Consider the following 22975-nt stretch of genomic DNA (forward strand, 5'->3'; position numbering starts at 1 on the left):
CCAAGGTTTTGGCTGGCCATCTTAGTTGATTATAAATGAAAGGGAAGGGTACTTTCTTCCTATTCTGTAAAATTATATATTCTGTAATTTTCCAAAGAGTTTCAACAAGTATCTAAGGTCAGCTTAAAAAGCAGTAAAGGTTCCATATGTACCAATTCAAAAAGAGCTAAAAGAGGGGGCCAGCCCCACGGCGTAGTGCTTAAGTTCAGCATGCTCTGCTTCAGCGGCCTGGGTTTGTGGGCCTGGATCCTGGGCACAGACCTACACCACTCCTCAGCCATGCTGTGGCAGCAACCCGTATATAAAGTGGAGAAAGATTGGCACAGATGTTTGCTCAGGGCCAGTCTTCCTCAGAAAAAAAAAATCAAAAAAGAGCTGAAAGAAATCCTTTCATGGAGTGAATTACTACCTTTATGAAAATAAAGGTTGTCCAATTTACAATGATATAATTTATTCTTTTTTTTTCCTTTTTAGGAAGATTAGCCCTGAGCTAACATCTGCTGCCAATCCTCCTCTTTTTGCTGAGGAAGACTGGCCCTGAGCTAACATCTGTGCCCATCTTTCTCTACTTTATATGTGGCATGACTGCCAGAGCATGGCTTGGTAGGAGGTGCGTGGGTCTGTGCTTGGAATCTGAACCAGCAAACACTGGCTGCCAAAGCAAAGCGCATGAACTTAACCACTACACCACCTGGCTGGCCCCATCCTTTTCTTCTTTAATTATTATATTTGATCATGTACAGGTTTAAAGACTGAGTTAGACAGTATGCTTGTTTTTAGGGATAGAGAGAGTGAGGAACCGAGAGACACGTGATAGCAAAGGAAAAGGGAAACCACGATGAGTTAAGGACCTCTTTACACGTCATTGACCGTTTTAGTTGATTATCAGTGACCTTTTGTGGGATCACTTTTTTGGTTTGTTTTATTTTGACATGATGATTCTGGCTGCCTAGTTTGATGGCCAAGAATTTGAAGCAAAGTCAAAGAGACTGTTGGAACGGTCCAAACCTGAGCTGTCAGGACTTGTGCTGGTTGTATGTGGATATGAGCAAGAGTGGTGAGATCTGATGACTACATTTGCAGCCTCATCAAGATGGAAAGAGTTGAAGCTGATGAGAAATTGTGCATCAGGGAGGCACAAGAGTAATTCTATTTCTTGATCATATTACATCTGGATGAGACATCACTGTTCATTTCATCTCAACATTTCTTCCTTGCGCTCACTTTTCTCACAGACTTCTCAAAAGGGAAGCAGTCGCTCTCTGTGGGTTTTGGCTTTCCGTCACCTGCCTCCCTCGCTTCCAGCCTTCCTCCATAGCCTTTTCCCAGGCCTGCCATGGCTTTCCCTCGCTGTAGCCCCAGTCCAGCACAGGCCTTAGTGACCCACCTCGTTTGGGGACAATTGCAAACTCTGCTGCAGGCACCTTTCCTCCAGTCTCTTCTCAATCTGCTGGTGGGCTTGTCTTCTCCCATTACTAAGAACATGCCCACCCTTCCTGACCCATCTGGCCCCACGGTCTTTTTCAGGTCACTGCCTATGACTCACCTGTTTGTGTCTCTTCCTTCTCTGGGCACATCTAGAAATCCATGTGCTCTAGGCATTTACTGGACTTTTCCTCCTCTCTCTATCCCCACGGTGTGAAATCACTTCAAGTTTCATCTACTTCATCACTGTGCATTCACACGAGAAGGCAGAGAGCCATTAAGAGAGGTCCTTCCCAGGTTAATGCGATTTTCTAGGGACCTTTTATCATTCTAAGTAGGACTGAGGTAGTAACTATGGTAATTAGATGGCATTACATTAATTGTTTATGAGTTTTCATTTTTTTGGCCAAAGCAAGTCATCACCTTATTTTTAAATCCTTTTCAAATAAAACAAGGCTATGTTTACATCACGAGGCTAATCAGGGACCTACATATTTAATGTCAAAGGAAAGGAATGTAAAAAAAAAAGAAGCCAGTTCCTTGAGAAATTAGTTGTTTGATATATTTATAATTTAGTAAGATTTGTTATGCAAAGAGCGTGTTGCCTTATCCTCTTTTATGCCTGTTGTTTTAAACAACACAGGGCTGCTTTTGAGAACATTCACGGAGAGAAATGAACTAAGCGCTTGTCTGTTTTGACAAGGCGCTTATTACCAAATAGGAACCCCTGACCCTGACCTCAGATTATAGTTGTGATTGTGGGTAGAGCGCACGTTCCCTGCAAGCTTTGCCTGTCACTGTTGCTCCTCATCTTTTCAATCTTTGACAAAGCGATGAGAGAAAGCCGACTGCTGGCTTCTTTGGTCAGATGGAGGCCTAGTTGATGTGAAGTCAGGGAATTCCTGATCTTCTGCCGAATTAATATTTATAAGCATCGTGTTGACTTCAGTCTGGCAACCAGTGTATTTGGCAGCTGGAAACTTCAATGCATCCTCCTTATGGAAGGGCGTTGACTTTATCGATGCCTGGCAAATGTCCAGCCAAGATGGCTGATGTTTATTTGCTTCTCTAATCCCAAGGGCTCAAGGCACTTGACACATTTTTGATAGCCCTCCAGTGCTCGGCTCTGAAATGCTGCAAACTCCTGGGCAAACTGCTGAATTCTGCTCAGGAGCAGTGCCCATCAGCTGGTGCAGGCATGTGGGATCTAGTTCTCAGTAGTACCAGGAATATTTCTGTGACCTCACTCTTGCCTGAATTCCAGCATCGAGTGATGGTTGTACAGGCTGGGTACCCCCTATACTCACTCTCCTGGCTGATGCAGGGCTTTCAAGCACTTGACTCTGGGCCGTGTGAGTAGACAACCTAGGTAAATGAAATGAAAAGCAACATGGTGAGGATCAGATTATCTTCAGTTCATGAGTCAATTAATTTTTCAATTTCAATAAATATTTACTGGGTGCCTGCTGTATGTTAGGGGCTGGGAATCCAACAGGAAATAAGATAGGCAAGATTCCCTCCCTTATGGAGCATAAAGTTTTGTAGTGAAGACAATAAAGTAAATTAATAAATGTGACAACTTCCAATAGTGATAAATGTGCTCCAAAGAAAATGAAATAGCCTAATTTAATAGAGAGTTACTATGGGAATAGGTGGCATCGCAAATTATTATGGTGAGGAAGAGCTCTCTTTGAAAGAGACATTTGGCCTAAGATCTGAATGACAGGAAGGAGCCAGCTGTATGAAGATAGGAGGGAGCATTCCAGCCAGGAAAGAGCAAGTACAAAGGCCCTGAGGTGGAAATGAGTTTGGCGTGTTCACAGAACAGAAAGAAGGCATGGGAAGCTGCTCTACCATGACTGAGAGAAGAATGTTAAGAGGTGACATTTGAAGATTTGAAGAAGGTCATATCATTCAAGGCCTTGTGGGTTATAAGGAGGTTAGGTGGTATTCTCAAGGCAATGAAGAAACCATTGGAGAGTTTTAACCAGGGGATTGATATGGTCTGATAAACAGTGCTGCCTTCCACCCATCTTTACATTTACAGCCCAATCTAAAAAGCCCTCCAAAACGTGTCATAGTGCCTGCTGTAAAAATGCTATTGAGGATGTTAGTCTTACATCACTTTGTGGAATTGAGGAGGTAGTGTAGTGGTTCACAGTTGCTCTGTCTGAATTCCAGCCTCAAATGGAATTTGTAGGGACTCTGGAGCCAGCCCACCAGGCAGAGTTTGAACACCTGTGACCTTTGGTGAGTCATTAACTTCCGTGTGCCTCCGTTTCTCCATCTGTGAAGTAGTGCTGATAGCTTTAGAACTCCCTTGGATCATTGCTGAGAAGATTAAACGAGAGGTGCCCAGGCATATGGTCAATACTATGTAAGTCTTCACTGCTTTTACTGTTGGGAAAATGGTCTAGCTTTAGTCCACTTGGTTTGTCTTTACCTTATAGACATTACGAATTATGTTACTGGCTGGGTTTTCCTTTATAGTCTATGTGCCAGAAATCTTAAGGCCAACTTTTGTGGCCTCCCCATAGGAAGTGGATTGATTTGATCTGTATTAACATCCTCCCGAGTTCCATTTTAGACCTTTGCCTTAGTCTTTCCTTTTTATATCTTAACCTTTTAAAAAGTAATGTTCCAGATGTTTTGTAGATGTTTTACGAATTATATGTATTTGATAAAAATGAGGTAGACCATACATAATTTTGCAACTTAATTTGTTCACATAACTATGTGTCTGGAACAACTTTCATTGTCAGTACTTAGACTTCAGCCAGTTGTTTATACATGAGAGATCGTAACTAATGTGATTAATCTCAGTCAGTTGAACTAGAAATGTTACTATCTTTATTTTTACTAATTATAACGGTAATACTTGTTTCTTGTTAAATTTTCAAATAGTACAGACATAGATAAAATAAAAATTGTTCCTACTTCTAACTTTATCTTATGCAGTCTGTGTGCCCTTATAATTTACAGTTTCGGGGCAGTAAATACATAGTTAACATCCATACGTAAAAGAGAGTCCTCATTTCAATAGAAAAATGTTAGTTATTAGATATTTTATTAGAAAGTTATGAGTTACTTTATCTTAGTAGAAAGGGTCTTCTTTAATTAAGAACAACATGCTCTTAAAGCAATCATTTTGGGTTTTCTTTCTCTTTCTGATGTCTACACCCTTCCACTTCTTAAGTCAATAATTGCACACAGGATAGCAATAGCATGTAGTAGAATGCATGCTAGCTTAGGAGTCAGGAGATGAGAATTTAATTCTGTTCTGCCTCTAACCAGCTGTGTACCCCTAGGGAGATCTGAGCTCCTCAGGCCGTAAATCGGTGCTCTTTTCCCTGTACCTTGTGGAATTTCCTCTCTGTGTTTTCCCGTTACCCCTCCTGCACCATTTTGTTTTTCTACTTCAGCTGAAAAGTCCTGGTCTTTGAGTTTTCAGAAATATGATACAAAAATGCAATACACAATAGTTTGATTTAAGAAGAGTGTTCATCTCTTATTGGTATAAATAGTACATATTAACCTCTGAATATCTTTGTTTCTACCTGTATTCTTTAAGAATAAATAAATAAAACCGAAGAAGCCTTATATTATCTTGAGCCAAGGAGAAGTGTTTATCAATGTAGTGTGTGACTAAATCAATTCCGCGCTGACCCAGAGTGTCGATATTCTTTAACTGAAGTGCAGACTGGAGGGGCAGGCACACAGGCCTCCTCTGCTTCACTTCCTCTCCCTGCCTGGCTGCAAAGGCTCAGTGTTAGAACTTCCTGGGGATTCAGTGCTAGACCTCCCTGACACTCAGCTGCGACCGTGAAAGGAGTTTATCTCCTATCCAGCAAGTAGAGGGGCATTGTAAGCTTAGAACCACCAGGGACCCTCCGAGCTGTGGCTTTTCTCAGCTCTTTCAAAAAGGATCTGAGTTCCTGGGATCCATGCAGGTGGGCCAGGCTCCATGTCAAAGCCTTGCTCTGTAGGTTGCATGACTAGACTGCTCTGAGCATCCGGGATGAAGGTGTCGGCAAGTTGGACAATGTCTGGAGAATGGCCCAAACTTTCTGTCTCCAGTGTTGTGTAGTGAAGGGTCTACTGGCCTCTGTTCTCCTCTCATTGCTGTTTCTAGGTACTGTGTGACCTCTGTGAGTCACTTTGCTGAGCAATAGTTTTCCCCTCTGCAAAATGAGGGTCTTGAGCTACATCAAGAGCCCATCAGGGAGTGTACTAAGTGTAGAGGCCCAGTGCCCTTGCCAGGCAGGATTGGGGCCCAGAGTTGTCAGAATCTCCAGATTTTTAAAGCAAACCAAGAAATCTGGATTTTTATGGGAAATTATCCAATTTTCAAATGTTGGAACCTGGTTCTAATTTCTAAAAATCACCATAAGGGCCAAACAGCGCATGCTGATAAACTGTATTTGGCCCTGGGTGCCAGTTCACCCCGCATTCGTGACCTTATTGATTCCTAGGGTCTCTTCTAGAACTCTCTACATCTGTGGTTCTTATATTCTACATGTGTCTTGATGCATTTTACACTGATGGACTGGCTTCCCTCCCAGAATCCAAACTCCAGAGAAACTGGGCAAGGGGTGGGATCAGAGTTGGCCTTCATGGGATTTTCCTGTACCCAATGACCCAGAGAATGTGGACAGGTGGGGCAAGGGGCCTTTATGTGGATTTCTCTGTGCTGCTGTGAGCTCAACGTTCCTAAGAGAGTGACTCATTCTCTTACTGGGTGAGGAAGGAGAGAAGTCAAGTCTGCCCCTTTGTTTTCTTAGCCCGAGGACTGTGTATTCACCATTACAGAGGTAAGAATCAATCAGAAACATTCTTTAATGTTGTGGTAGTTCATAATTTGTGGATAATTGTTGTAATTTGTAATTGTTTTGCTTGTTTCAGGACACCTTTTTCTTTGATTGGATTGATCATAGCCCCTAGTTTCCGGTACGCTATCAAAGTGGGTCTATGCACAGCCCCTCTTTTATTGTATATTATGCTATTTATTTATTTGTTATTATTTTATTTCTTTTGTGTATTTACCCATCTTCAATCCCACTCTTTTTCCTGTATGTACATTTTTACTTTCAAATGTCTTAATATCACCAATCAGGTTAAAAACAGTTCCTAAATTTCTTGCTATTGGCATAAAAAATACTTAACTCACTAAGAAAACTTTTGCTTGGAATTGATCATGTCTCTTTCCTTTCAACAAAACATTTAACTGTCAGAGTCTTGTTGGTGCCTTTCCAACATCACTGCCAACTACCTTCACCTTACAACGTTGGTTCAACAAGAGAGCTCTCCTGTGGACCCTTTGTGAAGGTAGAGAGTCGAACATTTCGTAGAATTCAATGAAAGCATGTGAGGGAGCTAGTCTTTTCTGGCCCTAGGACTTTGCTTATTGATATTGTAACTTGGCTGCCATGAGAATGCCTGATCTGGAGAATGCAGATGACCAAGAGTTAGAAAACCAGAGGGGCTAGTTACGTTTTCAAAGTGTTTTGCTCTTTTTTTTTTCTTCCTTCTATGTGACTCCTACCCAGATTAAGAAATAGAACATTGCCAATATCTTAGAAGACACCCCCTCCAACTCCTTGTGTGTCTCTTTCTGATCACATTTCCCTCCCCCCACTGGGTAACCACTATCCTATGTTTTGTGGACTTCACTTCCTTGTTTTTCTTTAAATGTTTACCGTTTACATTTACGACATCCCTAAGTAATATAGTTTAGTTTTAAGTTTATGAAACTTATGAGGATGGAACATGACTGTTTGTATTATTCAGGGACTTGTTTTTTTTTCTTTTTTAAAGATTTTATTTTTTCCTTTTTCTCCCCAAGGCCCCCTGGTACATAGTTGTATATTCTTCATTGTGGGTCCTTCTAGTTGCGGCATGTGGGACGCCGCCTCGGCCACAGGGCCAGCCCCCAGGGACTTGTTTTTTTTTCAGTCATTGTTGTGTTTGTGAGATTCATCGATGTGGGTTCATGTAGCTGTCGTTCTTTCATTTTCACCACTATATGATATTCCTGTGTTCAAATTACTCATATTGATAGACATGTGGGCTTTTCCAGTTTGGGATTTCTACAAAGGATGCCTCCATAAACACTCTCGGAATACATGTGCTCTGGTGCACTTGTGTATGCATTTCTGTTGGTATATATTTAGGAGAGGTCATGTGGAATGCCCACCTTTAACTTTATGAGATAGTGCCCAGTGGTTTTCCAAAATAATTGTACCAATTTACACTTCCACTAATAGTATATGAGAGTTCTCGTTGCTCTGCTTCCTTGCCAACACCTGGTATCGCCAATCTTTTAAAATTTTTTTGTCAATCTGGTGTGTGTGTGTGTTTGTGTGTATGTCTGTTTAATTAATAGACTGTTTCTTAGAGCAGTTTTAGGTTTACGAAAAAATTGAACACGTTGAATGAACAGAGTTTCCATGTGTTCTCTCCCTCATCCCCTACACTCTCCCCAGTTATTAACATCTTGCTTTGGTGTGGTATATTTGTTATAACTGGAGAACCAGGATTGATACATTATTATTACTATTAATGAAAGGTCATAGTTTACATTAGGGCTCACATTTCTCTCATTGTGTTTTAATTTGTATTTCTTTGATTGGCCATTGGATTTCCGTTTGTGTGGATCACCTGTCAAGTCCTTTTTCTATTGGATTATCCTATTAATCATGTTGACTAATAGGCGTTCCTTTTATATTCTTGATAGGAACCCTTTGTTGGTTATATATGTTACAGATATATCTTCCACTCTCTGTCTAGTCTTTTTAATCTTTTAATAATGTCCTTCTATGAACACAAGTTACTAATTTTAATGCAGTCAGATGTAACAATGTTCTTCCCCTTATGTTAAGGCTTCTTTAAAAAAATTGTTTTATTGAGGTCGTATTGGTTTACAACATCATGTAATTTCAGGTGTACATTATTGAATATCAGTTTCTGTAGAGATGTGCTCACCACCAATAGCCTGGTTTTTATCCGTCACCGTACATATGTGCCCCTTTATGCCTTTTGCCCGCTCCCCAACCCATTCCCCTCTGCTAACCACTAATCTGTTCTCTTTATCCATGTGTTTGTTTAATCTTCCACATATGAGTGAAATCACGTGGTGTTTGTCTTTCTCTGTCTGGCTTCTTTAGCTTAACATAATACCCTCAATGTCCATCCATGTTGTTGCAAATGGGACGATGTGATTAGGGCTTTTTGAGCCCTGTTTTAGAATTCTTTCCCTACCTCTAACTCATGAAGATATTATCTTCTTAAAGTTCAGTTGTTTTGCCTATCGTATTTAGTTGTATAATACAGCTGAAATTGATTTTTGTGAATAGTATGAGATTGGGGGTTCTAGGTTTTTTCATTAATTTTGTTGGACATTCAAATGTGGAGTATGTTTTTATAGTGTTTCTTTCATTGTGTATTTCCTCCTGTTTTCTCTGTTTTGGGGACACTTATTATTTGAATGTTAGATCTCCTGAACTAATCCAATAATTTTCTTATTTCTTCCCTCTAATATTCTATATCTTTGTGTTTTTGTCTACCTTCTGGGATATATCTTCAACTTTATCTTCCAATCCTTCTATTAAATCTTAAATGTCCACTATCATTTTTTTTTTTTTTTAAAGATTGGCACCTGAGCTAACAACTGTGGCCAATCTTTTTTTTTTTTTTTTCCTGCTTTATCTCCCCAAATCCCCCCTGGTACATAGTTGTATATCTTAATAGGAGGTCCTTCTAGTGGTGGCATATGGGATGCCGCCTCAACATGGCCTGACGAGCAGTGCCATGTCCGCGCCCAGGATCCGAACCCTGGGCTGCTGCAGCGGAGAGCGCGAAATTAACCACCCGGCCACAGGGCCGGCCCCTCCACTATCATATTTGTAATTCCAAGATATCCTTCTTTATTTTTTTTATTATTTTATTATTTATTTATTTTTATGAGGAAGATTGTCGCTGAGCTAACATCTGTGCCAATCTTCCTCTATTTTATGTGGGACACCATCACAACATGGCTTGATGAGTAGTGCTAGGTCCATGCCCAGGATCTGAACCTGTGAACCCTGGGCCACCAAAGCAGAGCATGCAAACTTAACCACTATGCCACCAGGCCAGCCCTGCAAGACTTCCTTTCTTGTTCCTAAATGTTTCTTTTTTATAGCCTTCTTTTCTTGTTTCACTGATGCACTATCGTTAACTCTGAAGATATTAACTATAGTTTTTTCTTTCAAAGCTTTCTTTCCCTTCTTTTTTTTTAAAGATTTTATTTTTTCCTTTTTCTCCCCAAAGCCCCCCGGTACATAGTTGTGTATTCTTCGTTGTGGGTTCTTCTAGTTGTGGCATGTGGGACGCTGCCTCAGCGTGGTCTGATGAGCAGTGCCATGTCCGCGCCCAGGATTCGAACTGACGAAACACTGGGCCGCCTGCAGCGGAGCGCGCGAACTTAACCACTCGGCCACGGGGCCAGCCCCTTCCCTTCTTTTTTTTTCATGCCTTGAGTTGTCCTTGTTTCCTCTGAGGTCATTTCCCTCCCCTCCTGAATCCCCCTATCTCAGCTTTTATATTAGAGGTTTTTAAGTATTTGGTGATCTTTGGTGGCCTATTCATTTAAGAATGGGACACTAAAAAGCTGATTAGGTGCGAGGCTTTGTGAATTGGTGGGCTGCATTGTGCATGAGCAGCTTTGGATCCAGCAGTTTTGTTGGATGTAGTTCCTGCATCTCTCAGCTGTTAGTACCTTGTCTCTCAGTTTGGTCAGTTTCTACAAAGCTGTATCTCAATCTTTTGCCCAAAGGTTAGAAGCTTGGCTGCTAGTGTTCTGGAAGTCAGTGGGGCCAGGGTTTTGGGATAGGTGTTTCACCATTCTGTATGCTTTTCATGTAATCCCCCTGATTTGAGATGGCGCCTGTCCTTCATGCTCTACCCCTGGCTGTATCTGCTCTCCCCAGTAACATAGTGGGTAGCTTTTCCACAAAGTAAATACCACTTTTCTTCCAGGGAAGGGAAGGCTAATTATCCGGGGAACAAGAACTTTGAAAGACTTTCCATCAATCGTCCTATTTTAACTCTATCCCACACTTGCTGCCTTTAGAAGTCCTCTGTTCCTCCATCCTTGAATCTTTCTGTGATTCTGCAGTTGGCTTACTTCTTGTTGTATTCCTTCTTTGTTGGGTTAGGTTTCAGTGTTCTCTGTTTTGCTAAGTCGTATCCCATCTGTTCATTTACTTCCCAGCTTTCAAAATTTGGTTCACATCTTTTAAATGCTGTCATCTTCTCTCCTGTTCTCTTTATCTTTGTGGCTTCTTTCTTTCTTTCTTTCTTTCTTTCTGGTGAGGAAGATTGGCCCTAAGCTAACATCTGTGCCAATCTCCCGCTATTTTGTATGTGGGATGCCACCACAGCATGGCTTGATGAGTGGTGTGTAGGTCTGGGCCCAAGATCTGAACCTGTGACCCCTGGGCTGCTGAAGCAGAGTACACAACTTAACTACTACACCACTGGGCCGGCCCTGCTTCTTTCTTTTTTATTCTGTTACCATCACTGGCATTTTATGAGGGATCAGAGATAAACATGTGTGTTCAATCTGCTATATTAAATTGGAAGCTGAATGTATCATAATTTATCCAGTGGATTCCCTGCTAATGGAAAAGTATTCCAGTGTGTTTGCAGTTAGAAATAATGCAAATGCACTCTTATACAAACATATCTGAGCACTGGGGGAGTGTTACTACATGGCAAATTCCTAAATGTAGGAGCATTGGGTCAGAAGTTAAGTTCATTTAAACTTTTGATAAATATTGCCAGATATCACTCTGAAATATTGAACTAATTAATACTCCTATCAGCAGTGTGAGATAGAACACATGTTTTATTGATGAATTAGAGATATGTCCTCTTTAATCCTTGACTGATGGGTTTCTTTGTTGCATTTAAAACATTTATACTATCCAATAATCTTAGCAGACATTCATTTTAGATAACTGAAAAATTTGATACTAAACATTTACTGTATTACAGTTCTTCAAGAAAAAAATGTAGTGTGTGAGTGATTCAATTAGCTTACCAACAGGAATGGAGCCAATATGATTACTTGGATCTTTATTTCTACTATGTTCTTGTGGCTGGCAATCCTTCAATTTCATAGTCTTCTAGAACTTTTAGCATTAGAGGAACTGATGATTGATTTGGTACTAGTCAGTTTTGACAAAATTACTTTAGTGAGAACTCTTCATTTGTCTGCTTTTAAGTTACAAATTCATTCTCCTGATCCTCCCGCTTCTGACATGGCTGCTAGCCCATCTGATTATTTGACTGTTTGTGCAGAAAGAGAGAAAAATGCATTTGTTTAGGCCTGTAAAACTTTGGTGGTATAACTGTGTAGAGTAGAGAGCCAAGCTGAGGAACTGAGAAGAGCTACAGAAGGGGAGTTTGACAGCTTTGGGTTTGCATCCTGGCTCACCCACATATTACTGCATGATCTTGGACAATCATATAAGCTCTGAGCCATATTTATAAGACAAGAATAACAATGCTTTAAAAAATTAGTCAGGAGTTTTGGTTGCAAGTGACAGAAATCAAATTCAGTGTGATTAAAAGCAAAAAGCTAATTCATTTATTTACTTAACAGAGAATCCCAGGGATGGAATTTAGATATAGCTGAATTCAGATGTTTACACAATTTCAGAAATATGTATTTCTCTACCTCTCACTCCTTCTCTTTCCTGGGTTGACTTCATTTTAAGGGGAGGCTCTCCTAAGGGGAGAAAAAATGGCCACCAGCAGCTCTTTGTGTCCATTCTATGACTTGGAACCCCATGCAGAGAAGGCACTTCTTCCCAATTGTTCCAACAAATGTCCCAGGGCTGACTCTTATCACTCTTGCCTGTTTCATAAGTCTCTGAAGGAATCATTGTGTCTCTAATTGGCCAGGCTTCTCCAGGGCCTGTAGGTTCCCAAGGCACGTGAACTGAGAATGGCTAAGATGCCCAAAGGAAAACTCAGATGCTGTTGCCTAAAGGAAAGGGCATGGATGCTGGGCAGAAAAGAAACAAGAGATGGCCATCCCCCTTCTCTGTTTTCTTCACTAGATGCTGAGGCTTAAATACAGTAATAGTTGTGAAAAGAAAGTCCATAGTGCTATACAACAAATGTAAATTGTTCTTTTTATGTCATTTTATAAATGACGTAATAGTTTACTCAACTATGACTAAGTAGTGCAGACTTAACCAAATAAATTATTTATAGTTAACTTTTGCAATTCTTTAAGGCAGGGATAGGTTGTCCCCATTCTTGTTTCTAAACTGCTCTCGTCTCAGGCCATGTAAGATAAAGGATAACTTAAAGGGAAGATCAATAATAACCTTTAGTGGATAAGCTGTATACGTCTATCATCATCTTTGTAGAGTCTTGTTTAAAATGCCTTGGTCAATGAAGTAATAGTCATGATAGATTATTCTATCTTGGTATATAGTGGTTATGGTCAATTACGATATGCACAGCTTTAAAACATTGAAGTTGATCTTTTGTGTCTTTGTAAGTATGACACCATAACGAAAAGAAGTTGGTGGGAGATCATGGATGTCTTGTTAGCCCCAAAGTATAACAGCATCTTCCAAATATTCCCTCTTCTCTTGATAACCTATTTGATATTATCCATGAATTGATCTAAACTTTTCTCAAATCTATTTATTCTTAAATTAGTATTGCCTCTGCAGATGAGTGCCATAGATGTTTTTTAGGTGCTATCAACTTATACTTGCTTTTGTGTATATAGTATGTTGAGCAAACATTACTCGCAGAATGTACTAAAACTGCAACTTCTTTTTTCATCTCCTATTCTCCCTTTAAAACTTGTTCAGTGGGGGATAGCCCAGGATTATTATCTCCGGATGAAAACTTGGACGGGTCCCAAGGCTTTCTGTTCATTCTTGGGTAACAGATGGTCCTATGGTCACTTCAAGTCACAAATACAGTTTCAATTCAGAAATTAGAATATCTAACCTATACAAGTAATAAAAACTTAGAATCCAACTTAATGTCCATTCCTACCTCTTCCCCAGGCAGGGCCACTGTAAAGCTGGCTGTTTGTAGTGGGAGAGGCAGCCGTGATCCTTCCCTCTTCTCTAGCCTAATGTTTCTTCTTTCCCAACTTGCTGCAATTTTTTTTTTTTTTTTAAATTCCTCTAGGGCCTGGCTCAGTAGGAGAGGGGATTAGGAGAATGGGGCACAATCTTACTTGGTATGTACACTTGTCAACTGTTTATCTAGTGGTTGATTGCATTTTTTTTTTTTTTTTTTTTGGCTGATCCCTTCTAGGCACAACATCTGTGAGGCATGTAGTACTTCCCTTCTGCCTGGTGCTACGACCTCAGTTCCTCGTTCTGTAGTGGTTTTGGACCTTGCTGTTAGAGAACCATTTCCCCTGTCAGGAGACTCGCTTAGGTAGGACTGTAATGGCTCCAGGCAGCTCTTTCTTCCTCAAGGGCTGCAACTGGCCCTTGGGAAACTCTCTTGATCCCTTTGAGTCACCATTGGGCGGGGGTGCAGGTGGGATGTGGGGGCTGTTGCAGTTACCATTCATGGGAGGATGCAGCTCTCCATTGTGCCAAAGTCAAAGTCATTTGCCAGCCTCTCTTCTGATTCCCTGGGCCTGGAGTCAGATTCCACTCCACTGTGTTTTCAATTGCAGAGTTCCCTCTAGGCCCTTCAATAGTTTTGACACCCTCTTTTTTTCTAAGCTTGAGGTGGGGTGGGTGCATCCCACATTTCTAAAGAAATTGTCTTAGAAAAATCCTCTTTTTAATCTCTTCTCTCCCAGCCCTTTTGTGTTTTCAAAGCTGGGTGAGGAGCCCAAGATCTCTGACATGGGGTTTTTTGTGCGTAAATTCTGAAGATGGTCATCTGGCCCATCACAGCAGACTTTCACATTTATTTTATCTCAATATTTCAGTAGAAACTTTAACATTAACATACTTGTGGTATAATAAAAAATATATTTGGGGGCTGGCCCCGTGGCCAAGTGGTTAAGTTCGCGCGCTCTGCTGCAGGCGGCCCAGTGTTTCATTGGTTCGAATCCTGGGCATGGACATGGCACTGCTCATCAAACCACGCTGAGGCAGCGTCCCACATGCAACAACTAGAAGGACCCACAATGAAGAATATACCACTATGTACCGGGGGGCTATGGGAGAAAAAGGAAAAAATAAAATCTTAAAAAATATATATATATATATAGATAGATAGATAGATAGATAGATAGATTTGGTCTTTGTTCCTGGCTCCTGGCATGACACTCCTAAAACTGTTGGAATTTCCTGAGTGATAGGAGTGTCTTTTGCTGTTCATGAGGAGCCCTTTTGAGCACACTGGAGTTTATGCTAATGAGGTAACTTAGGGTGTTCCCCTAGATAGTCTCAGGATGGGCTGGTCATCAGAAAGACCAAGTGATTAGAGGGTTGGAACTTTCAGCTCTGCTCACTGACATTCTGGAAGGGGAAAGAAGTGGGATTGGAGATTGAGCTCTATAAAAACTCTTGAACAACCCGGTTCAGAGAGCTTCTGGGTTGGTGAATGCATCCATGTGCTTCGAGGGTGGCATACCCCAACTCCACAGGGACAGAGGCTTGGAACTCAGGACCCTTCTGGACCTTGCCCTCTGCACCTTTTCATCTGGCTGTTCACTTTATAATAAACCAGTAAACGAGAGTAAACGGTTCTGAGCGCCATTCCAGCAAATGATCAAACCTGAGGAGGAGGTCATGAGCACCCCAAATTCTAGCTGGTCAGTCAGAAGTACAGGTGGTCTGTACTTCTTTTGATTGGCTTCTGAAGTGGGGGCAGTCTTGTGGGACTAAACTCTTTAACTTGTGGGATCTGATGCTAACTCCAGATAGATAGTGTCAGAACAGAATTGAGTTGTTGGACATGCAGTTGGTGGAGGATTGTTGAAGGATTTGAGAATCCTGAACAGAGAAGGCTGTTTTACAAATAAGCCCACACGATCTCTTCCAGGCTTCAGGAGTTGCCAGCAAGTTCTGCAATTTGTTGCAAGTCCAGGTTCACCATATTTACTCATCATGATTTTACCATCTTCAAGCTCATCAACCTTTTATCTATTTCTTTGCCTATTGAAGAAAAGCACCCTACTTTTTTTTTTAAAGATTTTATTATTTTTTTTCCTTTTATTTCCTCCCAAAGCCCCCCAGTACATAGTTGTATATTCTTCGTTGTGGGTCCTTCTAGTTGTGGCATGCGGGACGCTGTCTCAGCGTGGTTTGATGAGCAGTGCCATGTCCGCGCCCAGGATTCGAACCAACAAAACACTGAGCCACCTGCGGCGGAGTGCGCGAACTTAACTGCTTGGCCACGGGGCCAGCCCCAAGAGCACTACTTTTTAGTTGCTTTTCATATGAATACCCTTCGTACCTTGAGTCACTTTAGTCATCTATCTCTGTCCCTTCTGAAATTGTTATATATTTTTTCATTTTCAAGTGAACAGAACTGTATGTAGCATTATGGATACTGATGTTTGGTACAAGGGAAATTATGTTTTTTAGTTTATTCCTATTTCCTTTTATGATGACCAGCAATTATATTGACTTTTTTCATCATAGAAGCATGTTGGACTGATTTCTTTAGGGACTAGTCAACAATAACTTTTATGCCTTTTTTTCATGATATCTGAAATAGACCTTATTATATGTTCAAAGGTATAAACACATGTAGTAAAATATTGACCCAAAAATACAGTATGAAATATGTATCCAAATGGTATTATCCTCTTAAAAGTAACCACCTTTGGAATTTTTAAGGTCAAGTTATCATTGTTCACAATATTTTGGAACCTTAGTTTTTGAACTTAGTGTATTCTTTTGAACATCCTTAACAGTGGCTAGTGACCAAGAAGATGAATATAATTTTTTGGAAACATCAAAAAGCCATTGGGAACCAAGTCTGATGTATGATATTGATGATCAAATTGGGCAGTACTGTTTGGGTCAAAATAGTGTGTCTATGAAACAGTGGACCTGGTTTCCTTATGCAAATGACCTGGGTTTGAAAACAATACCAAGAGTAATTTTAAAGGTTCTTTTTCACAATGATAATGCCGTTATGATATGCCCACATTTTCTAGAGATGACTATTTAAAAGTTAAACATATGATCACCCTTTCTTTTATCATGAAAGACTAGTTCCACGAAGCTGTACAGTAGCTGACAGGGATGTAAGCCACTCCCTAATCACTTTCCGGACATGTCAGGTCTCATTTTGACTTCTGTCACATCAAAGCTTCTACTTATCCTCATATTGTGCAGAATAATCTCAACCAGATCTGATATCTCTGGGTGCGGCTTATATCCTAGTTCACCATGAGCTCTCTGCATCCTAGGCCATATCCTTCCTCCTAACTTCTTTTACAAGAGGGAGGTGGTCCTTTGGGAATCCTCCAAACTGCTCAGAAAAAGAGCATTTATAGACTTGTAAGGCATCATTTGGTAGGAAACTGTCACTACTGTTGACTTGTTGCTGCTGCTGCTATCCCAGGCATACGCCTTGCAATGACCTAACTAATTAAAGCCAGCTTATTTTAAGCCTCGCTGAACCTTTCTCATAGCCTATCGATTTGAGGGTGAGGGGGTTTGGTTCTCAAGCCCTTATTAGCACTTCTACGGGCACAGAATTCTTCAGAAAGAAAAATGAAATTCTGTTACACAAAATTGTGGTACCATGATGCTGAGTTCCACCAACAATGAAGAGCAGGTACCCAGATCCTCTTCTGAATCCTTATCATGTATGTGACACCCTAAGTGCAGTGCTTGGCCCAGAGACAAATGCTCAGAAAATAATAGCTGCTGTTGTTATGATGATATTCATCAATAGAATTAAAATGCTGAATTTTCTATTTGCCACATCATTCTGGGCATGTCCTTGAAACACCCAATTAGTCAGTCAAATGTTATTTCCCCTTAGAGAAGCCTTGTTGCCTTTCCCCAGGATGGTCACGCTCATTTGGAGGAATCTGACCCTTTGTCCAGATCCCGCAGAGCCCACAGCCTCCTTCCCAGCCAGCTGTGAAGGGATTCATGGTGGCCGTCCACCAGGCTTCTGAAGCACTGCTTATGGCAGTGAGAGGGTGTGCATTTCATCCCATAGTTCCGAATCTCATCCTTGAGCATCTTTTGAACTGCAGGGGTTGATTCAATACCAGGAAACCACACACATCTCTTCTAGAACATTGTGTGTATCTACTGTTTTCTGATCTAGGACCTTTGACCTGCTAACTGCAAAAGCAGCTTTTCCTCAGAGTCACATTATCCATCTTAAAAACCAAAGGAGAGAAAAAGAGAAATAAGGTATTGAGGAGGCCCTGTTTCCATCTCATTTATTTCCTTTTCTCTTGTTGTTTCTAGACTTATTTCTGTTACATGTCACAGTCACATAATTTACATATGTATTTGACTCTCTTATTTTTTTAGTTTTCTTCCCCAGAAAGATTTTATGATGCTTCTATGAATCGTAAATCTCCTTCCTTGACTGAAGAGAGTCAGCCTTTGCGGACTTTTTCTTTTTTACTTTATTAGTAAGCCATGTGGGGCTTTGACACATAACCCCAGATCCTCCTCAGTGCCAGGCAGTGAGCTCACCGCCCACCACCTCTGCAAGACATGCGTCATCTTCCCCAGAGCATAGAATGGGGAACCGAGGAGCTTAGTGATTAAAAACTATTTTGGTTGATTGCTGTGAATGCCAGAGATTTCTGCCTCTGCTTTGGTTTACTTCACATCTTTGGAAAATGCTACTCTTTGAATGTACTTAATCATGGGTTTTTACCAATAGGGCAATGTTTCCAGTGAGTAGTGATGGCTTGCCAAGGGAGTATATATGCCCGAAGGTACTTTTCTTCTTCTATCCATTCGAAGGATGAATTAGGATTAGAAAAGTCACAGATATGCAAGCCCATGTTGTAATTATATATTCTGGTGCCTCCTTCAAAACTGTTTCTATTTAGATTAATTTCTTTAACTTCCCCAGCATGCACCTGCTGCTGTAGTCAGGCTGCTCCTTTCTGTGTGGAAACACGCCATGCTTATCATTACTTCTCTGCCCTGACTCATGTTTTTCCTCTCAGCTGCTTTGTTCTTCATTTTTCCGCTCTGTTTCTCTACATGCGTTCTCAACCTCTGTGCCTTTCCACATACTGTTTCTTCTGCTTGAACTGCTCTTCCCACCATCCTGAGTTGCTCTGCCCTAAACCTGTCTCAGGTATCTTTGGTTGCAGGTAACATAAACTCATTAAACTGGTGTAAGGACAAGGGGAACTTTTGTGGAATGATACATGGACAGGAAGAACATGGGCTTTAAGGTAGCTTAGGGGAACCTGGGGCAGGAAGAGCCATTAGACTTCGTGAACAGCTGGAATCAGGACCTGGGGAGCCACTGGAACCAAAGCAATTAATTTCTCCATCTCACTCTCTCCATGTGCCACATGGTTGCTTGCTCTCAGTCTATCTCAGGGTTTCTCAACCTCATCACGACTGACATATATAACTTGTGGAGATGGTAAAGTGCAGTGGTTAAGACAAGCGTCTTTGGAGCCAGGCTGTCTGGGTTCACTTTCAGCTGTGCCACGTCCTGGCTGTGGCTTGGGTGACTATTTGATCACTCTTGTCTCAATTTCCTCATCTAGAGAATGGCAGTAATAGTAATAATAACAATAAGAACAACAATAATAATTAATACTTATATATCACTTATCACATGTGCCAGGCACTGTTCTAAGTGTGTTAGCTAAATTAACTTATTAATTCTCACAATAACTGTAAGTTGAAACCTCTTTCAGAAATCCTTCAGGCTAGGCATTTTTGTTATAGTCTGTAGAGCATATGTTTGTAACAATCCAGCAGGGTTGGGGGAGCACCCTGATGTCAACCAACCATCATCGATTTTTCGATAAAACGTAAGACTATTCCACTAAGAGAGAGAAATAAAAAGTCTAAGTGTTTAGCTCTTGCCACAAAGTGAGTACACTGCCCTTATACGGAAAAATTTTGGTTTTCAGAGCTTTTTGGAATTGTACACTTGTGTATCTATCCCTGTTTTATAGATGAGGAAACTGAGGTTCAGAGAGACTTAGAAATTTGAACAAGGTTACAGAGCTAAAAGTGCAGAAGCTGAGATTTGAACTCAGGCAACCTGATGCCAAAGGACCGCCTCTTGACTGTGGTGTTATAATACTTCATACATCAGAGGGTTGTTGTGAGCATTAAATGAGTTAACACGTATAAAAAATACTAAGAGCAGGGCGTGGCACCTAGTGAATGCTACTTAAGCATTAGTTATTACCGTGATTTTTCTTCATTCTAAAGGGTCATTGAGATGTATTATTGTAATGCTCAGCAGTGCAGTGGTGCGTTCAGGCTCCATTAAAGCAGGGCTTCCCAACCTCTCTCGTGAAGGCAGAACTCAAAACTTGTGATCTTCCTAAGCCACATTGGAGTATACCATGAGACTGGTCCTGACCCAGGCTCTGGCCAACCTGAGGCTTTGCCCAACTGCCCTGTGAGCTCAGGGATCCTGTTACAGTCTGAATGTTTGTGTCCCCCTCAAATTCAAATGCTGAAGCCCTAACCCCCAGCGAGGCTGTTAGCCATTTGGAGATGGGGCTTCTAAGGAAGTAATTAAGGTTAAATAAAGTCATCAAGGTGAGGCCCTATTCTGATAGGATTTGTGTCTTTAAAAGCAGAGACACCAGAGAGGTCTCCCCACTCCCATCTCTGGACCACTCCACTCCCTTCTACCTACACACGCTAAGGAAAGGCCATGTGAGGACACAGCAAGGAGGTGGCCATCTGCAAGATCTCACCAGAAACTGAATTTCTCAGCACCTTGATCATGGGCTTCCAGCCTCCAGAACTGTGAGACATAAATGTCTGTTGTTTAAGCCACACAGCTGATGCTATTTTGTTATGCAACGGAGCTGACTAATACAGACCCATATCACACCTGGAGCCCTGTTCACTAGTGGGGAAGCTCTGAATTAGGGCGTGTTGATGTGTTTCCCTCTGCACAAAATGACTCCAAGCTGTTGAATTTTCTGGGCCTTATTTTTTTTGCTCTTTCTCTTTTCTTCCTTTCTTTTATTCTTCGTCTACTCTATTGCTGTTAGGCTTTTAACAATGGTCTTGCACTTGGTTACAGATTTGTGTGTGATGCCTTTTTTCCCTTCACACTGTGATTACAGCTTATCATTGGTGGGCTTGAAACTCATAAAATTAAACTAGTCAGTGTAGAATACACAGTAAAAATACACTGGCCTTGGAATGTAGACCCGGCCCATTCATCAACCTTTTCTGCTGTGTGCTTGATTGGTTGTGTTCTTGAGAAATGAGAAACCAACTAAATTGAATTTGTATAATTTGACACTTTATTCTAAGTGAGGTTATGCATTTAAGACATGAATGATTAAACTGTACTTTCCAATCTTACAGACAATTATTTTGTAGAAATCAAAATGTTTATTTTCTCTGTTCCCACTATTCCCATTCAAAGAGTCTAAAACCAGTCAGTATAACTCAAGCCTTTATTTATTTTTATCTTGAAGATGTTAAGTAACTCATTCTTCTCCTGGCCCCCAGCGAAGACAGTTTTGTCATTGTCAGCATTCTCTCAAGAAGTTTATCAAAGGAAAGAGGAAGATATCCTCATTTGAGCCTAAAATGCCATGAGAAAGAACATCACATTCTCGTCCTGCCTAGTCCAGTTGTCCTAATGTGGACTTTCTCATTCCCTGTTATTTGCTCATCAAATATTGCATCACTTTGTAAGAGGAAAACAATTTTGAAAACTATAGTGAAAGATCATGCTGAAATAAATTTATTTTAGACACACTCAAGCACACATGCATTCACATATATGAAAAAACAAAAACTAAAACTAAATTCTGTCAATTGGATTGTTCCCTTAGACAACCTTAAAGTATGACTATAAAGTTTCTCTTTCCACAAACAGATTTCTTGTTTTCATCCTGTTAGGAAAAAAGGAAGTGAGGGCTAACCTTTAATCCACGTATGAGAGAGTGGTCCCAAAGCAAAGCCCTCTCATGTATCACTGGGAGGATAAAATCCTGACAAGTTTGAATAAAAAGGGCAAATATAAGCATGATAAGCATATAAAATGGCAAATGTCAACTCTGCCAAATATATAAAGAAGCATATATGAATCGATGTCAAATTTAAAAAAATGGCAAGTACACACATAGTTACACCTAAAGAAGAGTGGTTTTATTACTTCTTATAAGAAAGGTATAAGGGTATTCCAGTAAGTCCAGAAGATATAGGAAAAGATCATTCATAATCTTACTTTCCTCGTGCAATTATTTTCCCTTTTTTATGCATTCTTTTTGCATTTTCTCCTTGTGCACTTCTCTTTTGTGTATTGTACCCTTACCATGTACATTTTGTGTTCTGAGAATGAGATAGCCCAACACAGGCATTTTGTGGTGCCACTACAGTCTATAATCATCATTTGTAAAAGCTTTATGATAATCCATGGATTGGATGTGCCATCTGTGTCCAACTTAGGAAAAGTCATTAAAAAGTGGAGAGAACATGGACATAGATGTTTGGTATACAGATATTTGCCTGCAAATAATGTCAGTGTGCAATTCAAAATAAAAAACCAGGGGCTGGCCCCGTGGCCTTGTGGTTAAGTTTGGCGTGCTCCGCTTCAGGGGCCCACATTTGGTTCTCGGGCATGGACTTACACCACTCATCTGTGGCCATGCTGTGGTGGCAACCCACATATAAAATAGAGGAAGACTGGCACAGATGTTACGTCAGGGCAAATCTTTCTCAAGCAAAAAGAGGAAGATTGGCGATAGATGTTCGTTCAGGGCGAAGCTTCCTCAGCAAAAAAAAAAAAAAAGAAAGAAAAAGAAAAAGAAAGAACTAACTAAATACTACAAAGAAGTGAAAATTAGTTTAAATGTTCAAAGAGCCTGGTATTTCTTGGATTTATTGTTTTCCCTGTCATTTTTTCTTTGCCAGTGTCCCCCATTCAATTATTTAACTCTTTTGTGTAATCTGTATGTCATAAGGGAAAATCAACATAGAAAGATGAAGTCACTGGGTCTCTCCTTGACTTTTTTTCTTTTGATACTCTTAGAAAAGAAATATGGTGCTTTCAGCTATGATTAAGATATTTATTTACTAATAATTTGCTAATCATGTCATTATTTGAACTAGTACCTGGTATAACTTAGGTAAGCATTTTTTGAGTGCCTACTGTATGCTATGTATAGCTATCAGAGGGTACAATTGCTTTACTTTTTAATTTGGAAAATTATTGAAAGCAACAAGTTCAGATGAAAAATGTATCTGATGATATTATAGGGAAGGAAATTAGTATCTGTTAATATGTGAATATTTTAATAGGTGTCAGGTGTTTTTACACGTATTTGGCCCTTTAATCCTCATTAAAGCCCTATTAAAGGGGGACTGTTAACGCCAATGTACACAGCAGGAGACTGAGATTC

General features: G+C 40.5%; 1 protein-coding gene across 5 annotated transcripts in view; it reads left to right on the forward strand.

Annotated features, from left to right (window-relative positions):
* SLC16A12 (solute carrier family 16 member 12) overlaps nucleotides 1-22975 on the forward strand; it is an 84917-nt gene that overhangs the window by 22218 nt on the left and 39724 nt on the right. Inside the window, exon 1 of one of the 5 annotated variants that reach the window (XM_070561672.1) lies at nucleotides 6333-6372. The exons of the other annotated variants lie outside the window; for them this stretch is intronic. The gene's annotated coding sequence lies outside the window, so the exon portion shown is untranslated. Of the gene's footprint in view, nucleotides 1-6332; nucleotides 6373-22975 lie in introns of those variants that run through there. 5 annotated transcript variants of the gene reach the window in all.

The sequence above is a fragment of the Equus przewalskii genome, chromosome 1, assembly GCF_037783145.1.
Source record: "Equus przewalskii isolate Varuska chromosome 1, EquPr2, whole genome shotgun sequence".
Lineage (NCBI taxonomy): Eukaryota > Metazoa > Chordata > Mammalia > Perissodactyla > Equidae > Equus > Equus przewalskii.